Source organism: Arachis stenosperma, chromosome 5 (assembly GCF_014773155.1).
Source record: "Arachis stenosperma cultivar V10309 chromosome 5, arast.V10309.gnm1.PFL2, whole genome shotgun sequence".
In the NCBI taxonomy this organism is placed as follows: domain Eukaryota; kingdom Viridiplantae; phylum Streptophyta; class Magnoliopsida; order Fabales; family Fabaceae; genus Arachis; species Arachis stenosperma.
Window position 1 is genome coordinate 101,327,984 of NC_080381.1, and position 7,500 is coordinate 101,335,483.

The 7,500-nt window shown below is 40.5% G+C and overlaps 1 non-coding gene across 1 annotated transcript; it reads right to left on the reverse strand.

Moving 5' to 3' along the window:
* Positions 1–2,411: 2,411 nt before the first annotated feature.
* Positions 2,412–2,518, reverse strand: LOC130932270 (small nucleolar RNA R71). The gene has a single exon (XR_009067427.1). It is a non-coding gene; the product is annotated as a small nucleolar RNA R71 (small nucleolar RNA).
* Positions 2,519–7,500: the final 4,982 nt, after the last annotated feature.

Sequence of the window (7,500 nt, forward strand, 5' to 3'; positions counted from 1 at the left end):
TTCAAACCTGTAACCTACTGGGCGTTAGTGACAGACGCAAAGAGTTATTCTATTCCGGTAGGGGAGGGAACCACACCGGTGATTGGCAGCACTGTGACAGAGTGTGCATTAGCTTTCACTGCGAGGATGGGAGGTAGCTGACAACAGTGGACCCTATACGAGCTTGCCATGGAAAGGAGTAAGAAGGGTTGGATGAAGACAGTAGGAAAGCAGAGAGACGGAAGGGAAGGCATCTTCATGCGCTTATCTGAAGTTCCTACCAATGAATTACATAAGTATCACTATCTTTATCTTTTATGTTATTTTCGTTCGTCACCATATATATCTGAGTTTGCCTGACTAAGATTTACAAGATGACCATAGCTTGCTTCAATACTAACAATCTCCGTGGGATCGACCCTTACTCACGTAAGGTTTATTACTTGGACGACCCAATGCACTTGCTGGTTAGTTGTGCGAAGTTGTGTAATGCCATGGTATTGGGCTACCACGTTTTTTGGAGCCATTACCAGGGATTATGAGAGTTGTGAAAAAGTATAGTTCACAATTTCGCGCATTAAGTTTTTGGCGCCGTTGCCGGGGATTGTTCTTGTGTATGGACAACTGACGGTTCATCTTGTTGCTTAGATTAGGTATTTATTTTCTTCAGAGTTCTTAAGAATGAATTCTAGTGTTTCAAGGTGATGTTCTTATCATCACCAAAGCTGATTGATCATCATCAATTTAGCTCTTGAATGCAATGTCTTGTTGAAGCTTAGCTAGCTATGTCTAATTCCTTTAGACTAAAGCTTTAGACTAACATTGCATGATTCCTGGAATTCTCATTAAGAATTTTGATACCTTTATTTTCTTTTCCATATAATTTTCGAAAAAGCACAAAAAAAAAATTACAAAATCATAAAAACCAAAAATATTTTATGTTTCTTGTTTGAGTCTAGAGTCTCATCTTAAGTTTCGTGTCAATTGCATGTTTCTGTTCTTATTGCATTCATGCATGTCCTCATTAATCTTCAAGTTGTTCTTGATGATTTTCTTGTTTTGATCTTTGAATTCTATTGACTTGAGTGTTTTGTTGTTTCTCATATGCATTCTCATTAGTGTCAGTAGTATACAAACTGCTAAGTTTGGTGTCTTGCATGCATTGTTATTTGATTTTAGTTGCATTTTGATTATTAAAAATCCAAAATATTTTTAATTTGTGTCTTTTCAAGTCAATGATACAAAGAATTGAAGATTCAGAACATACTGCAGAGGAATTATACAGAAAAAGCTGAGCATTCAAAAATGCCCAGTGAAGAAGACAGACTGGCGTTTAAACACCAGCCAGGGTGCCTGGTTGGGCGTTTAACGCCCAAAAAGGTATAGGTTTGGGCGTTAAACGCCAGAATGTACACCATTCTGGGCGTTTAACGCCAGGATGGCAAAGGGGGAAGATTTTGTTTTCAAAATCAATTTTTTTCAAGTTTTCAAAGTTTTTCAAAATCAAATCTTTTTCAAACCATAACTTTTCAATCAAATCTTTTTAATCACATCTTTTCAAAATAGTTTTCAATCAAATCTTTTTAATTTCTAATTTCAAAATCTTTTTCAAAATCACTTTACTTCTTTCCCACTTTTGTTTTCGAAAATCAATTAAGTGTTTTTCAAAATGTTTTCAAATCTTTTTCTTAATTTTCGAAATTACTTCCCTTCTTCTCACATCCTTCCATTTATGGACTAACACTATTCCTTAATGCAAAATTCGAACTCCATCTTCTTTGATAAGTTCGAATTTTCTACTTCTGTCTTCTACTTTCTTTTCTTCTGACACCTCAAGGAATCTCTATACTGTGACATAGAGGATTCCATATTTTCTTGTTCTCTTCTCTTTCATATGAGCAGGAACAAAGACAAAGGCATTCTTGTTGAAGCTGACCCTGAACCTGAGAGAACCTTGAAGCGAAAACTAAGAGAAGCCAAGGCACAACTCTCTTTAGAGGACCTGACCGAATTCTTCAAAGAAGAAGAACACTTGGCAGCCGAAAACAACAATGCAAACAATGCAAGGAAGGTGCTGGGTGACTTTACTGCACCTACTCCTGATTTCTATGGGAGAAGCATCTCTATCCCTGCCATTGGAGCAAACAACTTTGAGCTAAAGCCTCAATTAGTTTCTCTAATGCAACAGAATTGCAAGTTCCATGGACTTCCAATGGAAGATCCTCATCAGTTTTTAGCTGAGTTCTTGCAAATCTGTGACACAGTCAAGACTAATGGGGTTGACCCTGAGGTCTACAGACTGATGCTATTCCCTTTTGCTGTAAGAGACAGAGCTAGAATATGGTTGGATTCTCACCTAAAGAAAGCCTGGACTCTTGGGAAAAGCTAATCAATGCCTTCCTGGCAAAATTCTTTCCACCTCAAAATTGAGTAAGCTTAGAGTGGAAGTCCAACCTTCAGACAGAAGGATGGTGAATCCCTCTATGAAGCTTGGGAAAGATACAAACAATTAATCAGAAAATGTCCCTCAGACATGCTTTCTGAATGGAGCATCATAGGTATTTTCTATGATGGTCTCTCTGAACTGTCCAAGATGTCTTTGGATAGCTCTGCTGGAGGATCTCTTCATCTGAAGAAGACGCCTACAGGCTCAAGAGCTAATTGAAATGGTTGCAAATAACCAATTCATGTACACTTCTGAAAGGAATCCTGTGAACAATGGGACAAATCAGAAGAAAGGAGTTCTTGAGATTGATGCTCTGAATGCCATACTGGCTCAGAATAAATATTGACTCAACAAGTCAATTTGATTTCTCAAAGTCTGTCTGGAATGCAAAATGCACCAAGCAGTACTAAGGATGCTTCATCTGAGGAAGAAGCTTATGATCCTGAGAATCCTTCAATGGAAGAGGTGAATTACCTAGGAGAACCCTATGGAAACACCTACAATTCTTCATGGAGAAATCACCCAATCTCTCATGGAAGAATCAAGAGAGACCTCAACAAGGTTTCAATAACAATAATGGTGGAAGAAACAGGTTTAGCAATGGCAAGCCTTTTCCATCATCTTCTCAGCAACAGACAGAGAGTTCTAAGCAGAATACCTCTGACTTAGCAACAATGGTCTCTGATCTAATAAAGACCACTCAAAGTTTCATAAATGAAACAAGGTCCTCCATTAGGAATTTGGAAGGACAAGTGGGTCAGCTGAGTAAGAAAGTTACTGAACTCCCTCCAAGTACTCTCCCAAGTAATACAGAAGAAAATCCAAAGGGAGAGTGCAAGGCCATCAACATGGCCGATTCTGGAAGGAAGAAGAGGCAGAGGACGCCACTAAGGAAGACCTCACTGGACGTCCACTGACCTCTAATGAGTTCCCAATAAGGAACCATGGGAATCTGAGGCTCAAGATGAGACCATAGAGATTCCATTGGACTTACTTCTGCCTTTCATGAGCTCTGATGAGTATTCCTCCTCTGAAGAGGATGAGTATGCCACTGAAGAGCAAGTTGCTAAATATCTTGGAGCAATCATGAAGCTAAATGACAAGTTATTTGGAAATGAGACTTGGGAAGATGAACTTCCCTTGCTCACCAAAGAACTGGATGACTTGTCTAGGCAGAAACTACCTCAAAAGAGGCATGATCCTGGGAAGTTTTCTATACCTTGTACCATAGGCACCATGACCTTCAAGAAGGCCTTGTGTGACTTAGGGTCAGTGTAAACCTCATGCCCCTCTCTGTAATGGAGAAATTAGGGATCTTTGAGGTGCAAGCTGCAAAAATCTCACTAGAGATGGCAGACAACTCAAGAAAACAAGCTCATGGACTTGTAGAGGATGTTCTGGTAAAGTTGAAGACCATTACATCCCTACTGATTTCATAGTCCTAGAGACTGGGAAATGCATGGATGAATCCATCATCCTTGGCAGACCCTTCCTAGCCACAGCAAAGGCTGTGATTGATGTTGATAGAGGAGAGTTGATCATTCAAGTGAATGAAAAATCCTTGGTGTTTAAGGCTCAAGGATATCCCTCTGTTACCATGGAGAAGAAGCATGAAGAGCTTCTCTCAAATTAGAGTCAAATAGAGCCCCCACAGTCAAACTCTAAGTTTGGTGTTGGGAGGCCACAACCAAACTCTAAGTTTGGTGTTGAACCCCCACATTCAAACTCTAAGTTTGGTGTTGGGAGGTTCCCACATTGCTCTGAGTATTTCTGAGGCTCCATGAGAGTCCTCTGTCAAGCTAATGACAGTAAAGAAGCGCTTGTTGGGAGGCAACCCAATGTTTTATAATTAACTATTTCCTTTTGTTATTTTATCTTTTTTGTAGGTTGATGATCATAAGAAGTCACAAAATCCATTGAAAAAGCAAAACAGAATGAAAACAGAAGAAAAACAGCACACCCTGGAGGAAGAACTCACTGGCGTTTAAACGCCAGTGAGGCTAGCAGTTGGGCGTTTAACGCCCAGTCTGGCACCATTCTGGGCGTTTAACGCCAGAAGGGGCACCAGACTGGCGTTAAACGCCAGGAAAGGGCAAGAACCTGGCGTTAAACGCCAGGAATGGGCACCAGCCCGGCGTTTAACGCCAGAAATGGCTCAAAACGTGGATTTTGATGCTATTTGGTGCAGGGATGACTTTTCCTTGACACCTAAGGATCTGTGGGCCCCACAGGACCCCCACCTACCTCACCACCCTCTCTCTTCTTCACCCATTCACCAATCACCTCAATACCTCTTCACCACTCACATCCATCTCCTCCATTTATTCTTCTTCTACTCACTTCTTTCTTCTTTTGCTCGAGGACGAGCAAACCTTTAAGTTTGGTGTGGTAAAAGCATTGCTTTTTGTTTTTCCATAACCATTATGGCATCCAAAGCCGGTTCAACTGAGAAGGCATGACCTCAAGCCCATCACTAAGAAGAAGATGAGCAAACAAGAGACCCCTCTCATCAAGAAATCCCTGAGATACCTCAAGGGATGCACTCTCCTCCACAAGACTACTGGGAGCAAATTAACACCTCCCTAGGAAAATTAAAGTTCCAACATGGGACAACTAAGGGTGGAGCACCAAGAACATGCCATCCTCCTCCATGAAATTGGAGAAGATCAAAGAATCATGAGGGAGGAGCAAAAAAGACAAGGAAGAGACATTGAGGAGCTCAAGCACTCCATAGGATCTTCAAGAGCAAGAAAGAGCCGCCATCACTAAGGTGGACCCGTTCCTTGATTTCCTTGTTCTTTATTCTTCTGTTTTTTTCGAATTTTGTGCTTTATGTTTATCCATGTTTGTGTCTTATGATCATTAGTGTCTTAGTGTCTATGCCTTAAAGCTATGAATATGAATCCATCACCTTTCTTAAATGAAAACTGTTTTTAATCAAAGAACAAGAAGTACAGGATTTCAAATTCATCTTTAAAACTAGCTTAATTAGTTTGATGTGGTGGCAACATTTTTGTTTTCTGAATGTATGCTTAAACAGTGCATATGTCTTTTGAATTTGTGGTTCATGAATGTTAAAATTATTGGCTCTTGAAAGAATGATGAAAAAGGAGACATGTTACTGAGGATCTGAAAAATCATAAAAATGATTCTTGAAGCAAGAAAAGCAGTGAATACAAAAAAAAAAAAAAAGAGAAAAAGAAGGAAAAAAAAAGGGAGAAAGAAAAAGAAAAGAAATAAAGTTGTGATCCAAGGCAAAAAGAGTGTGCTTAAGAACCCTGGACACCTCTAATTGGGGACTTTAGCAAAGCTGAGTCACAATCTGAAAAGGTTCACCCAATTATGTGTCTGTGGCATGTATGTATCCGGTGGTAATACTGGAAGACAGAGTGCTTTGGGCCACGGCCAAGACTCAATAAGTAGCTGTGTTCAAGAACCATCATACTTAACTAGGAGAATCAATAACACTATCCGGATTCTGAGTTCCTAAAGAAGCCAATCATTCTGAATTTCAAAGGATAGAGTGAGATGCCAAAACTGTTCGGAGGCAAAAAGCTACTAGTCCCGCTCATCTAATTTGGAGCTTAGTTTCATTGATAATTTGGAGTCTATAGTATATTCTCTTCTTTTTATCTTATTTGATTTTCAGTTGCTTGGGGACAAGCAACAATTTAAGTTTGGTGTTGTGATGAGCGGATAATTTGTACGCTTTTTGGCATTGTTTTTAGTATGTTTTTGGTAGTTTTAGTTGAGTTTTTATTATATTTTTATTAGTTTTTAGTTAAAATTCACTTTTCTGGACTTTACTTTGAGTTTGTGTGTTTTTCTGTGATTTCAGGTATTTTCTGGCTGAAATTGAGGGACCTGAGCAAAAATCTGATCCAGAGACTCAAAAGGACTGCAGATGCTGTTGGATTCTGACCTCCCTGCACTCGAAGTGGATTTTCTGGAGCTACAGAAGCCCAATTGGCGCGCTCTCAACGGCGTTGGAAAGTAGACATCCTGGGCTTTCCAGCAATATATGATAGTCCATACTTTGCCCAAGATTTGATGGCCCAAACCGGCGTTCAAAGTCACCTACAGAAATCCCAGCGTTAAACGCCGGAACTGGCACCTAAATGGGAGTTAAACGCCCAAACTGGCACCAAAATGGGAGTTAAACGCCAAGAAGAGTCTCTACACGAAAATTACTTCATTGCTCAGCCCATGCACACACCAAGTGGGCCCGGAAGTGGATTTTTATGTCATTTACTCACCTTTGTACACCTTAGGCTACTAGTTTCTATAAGTAGGACCTTTTACTATTGTATTTTCATCTTGGTTCTTCTGGTTCCCTCTCTGGGGCCGAAACCAATGATCACTTTTAGATCTCTAGATCATCTTTGGACATTTTAGTTCTTAGATCATTGGGAGGCTGGCCATTCGGCCATGCCTAGACCTTATGCTTATGTATTTTCAACGGTGGAGTTTCTACACACCATAGATTAAAGTGTGGAGCTCTGCTGTACCTCGAGTATTAATGCAATTACTATTGTTCTTTCATTCAAATTCCGCTTGTTCTTTATCCAAGATATCACTTGTTCTTCAACATGATGAAGGTGATGATTGACGCCCATCACCATTCTCACTCATGAACAAAGTGACTGACAACCACTCTTGTTCTACAAGCATTTGAGGCTTGGTGAATATCTCTTGGATTCCTGATTGCACGATGCATGGTTGATCGCCTGACAACCGAGTGCTCGCCTGACAAACGAGCCAACCATTCCGTGAGATCAGAGTCTTCGTGGTATAGGCAAGAACTGATGGCAGCATTCAAGAGAATCCGGAAGGTCTAACCTTGTCTGTGGTATTCTGAGTAGGATTCAATGATTGAATGACTGTGACGTGCTTCAAACCTGTAACCTACTGGGCGTTAGTGACAGACGCAAAAGAGTTATTCTATTCCGGTAGGGGAGGGAACCACACCGGTGATTGGCAGCACTGTGACAGAGTGTGTGCATTAGCTTTCACTGCGAGGATGGGAGGTAGCTGCTGACAACAGTGAGACCCTATACGAGCTTGCCATGGAAAGG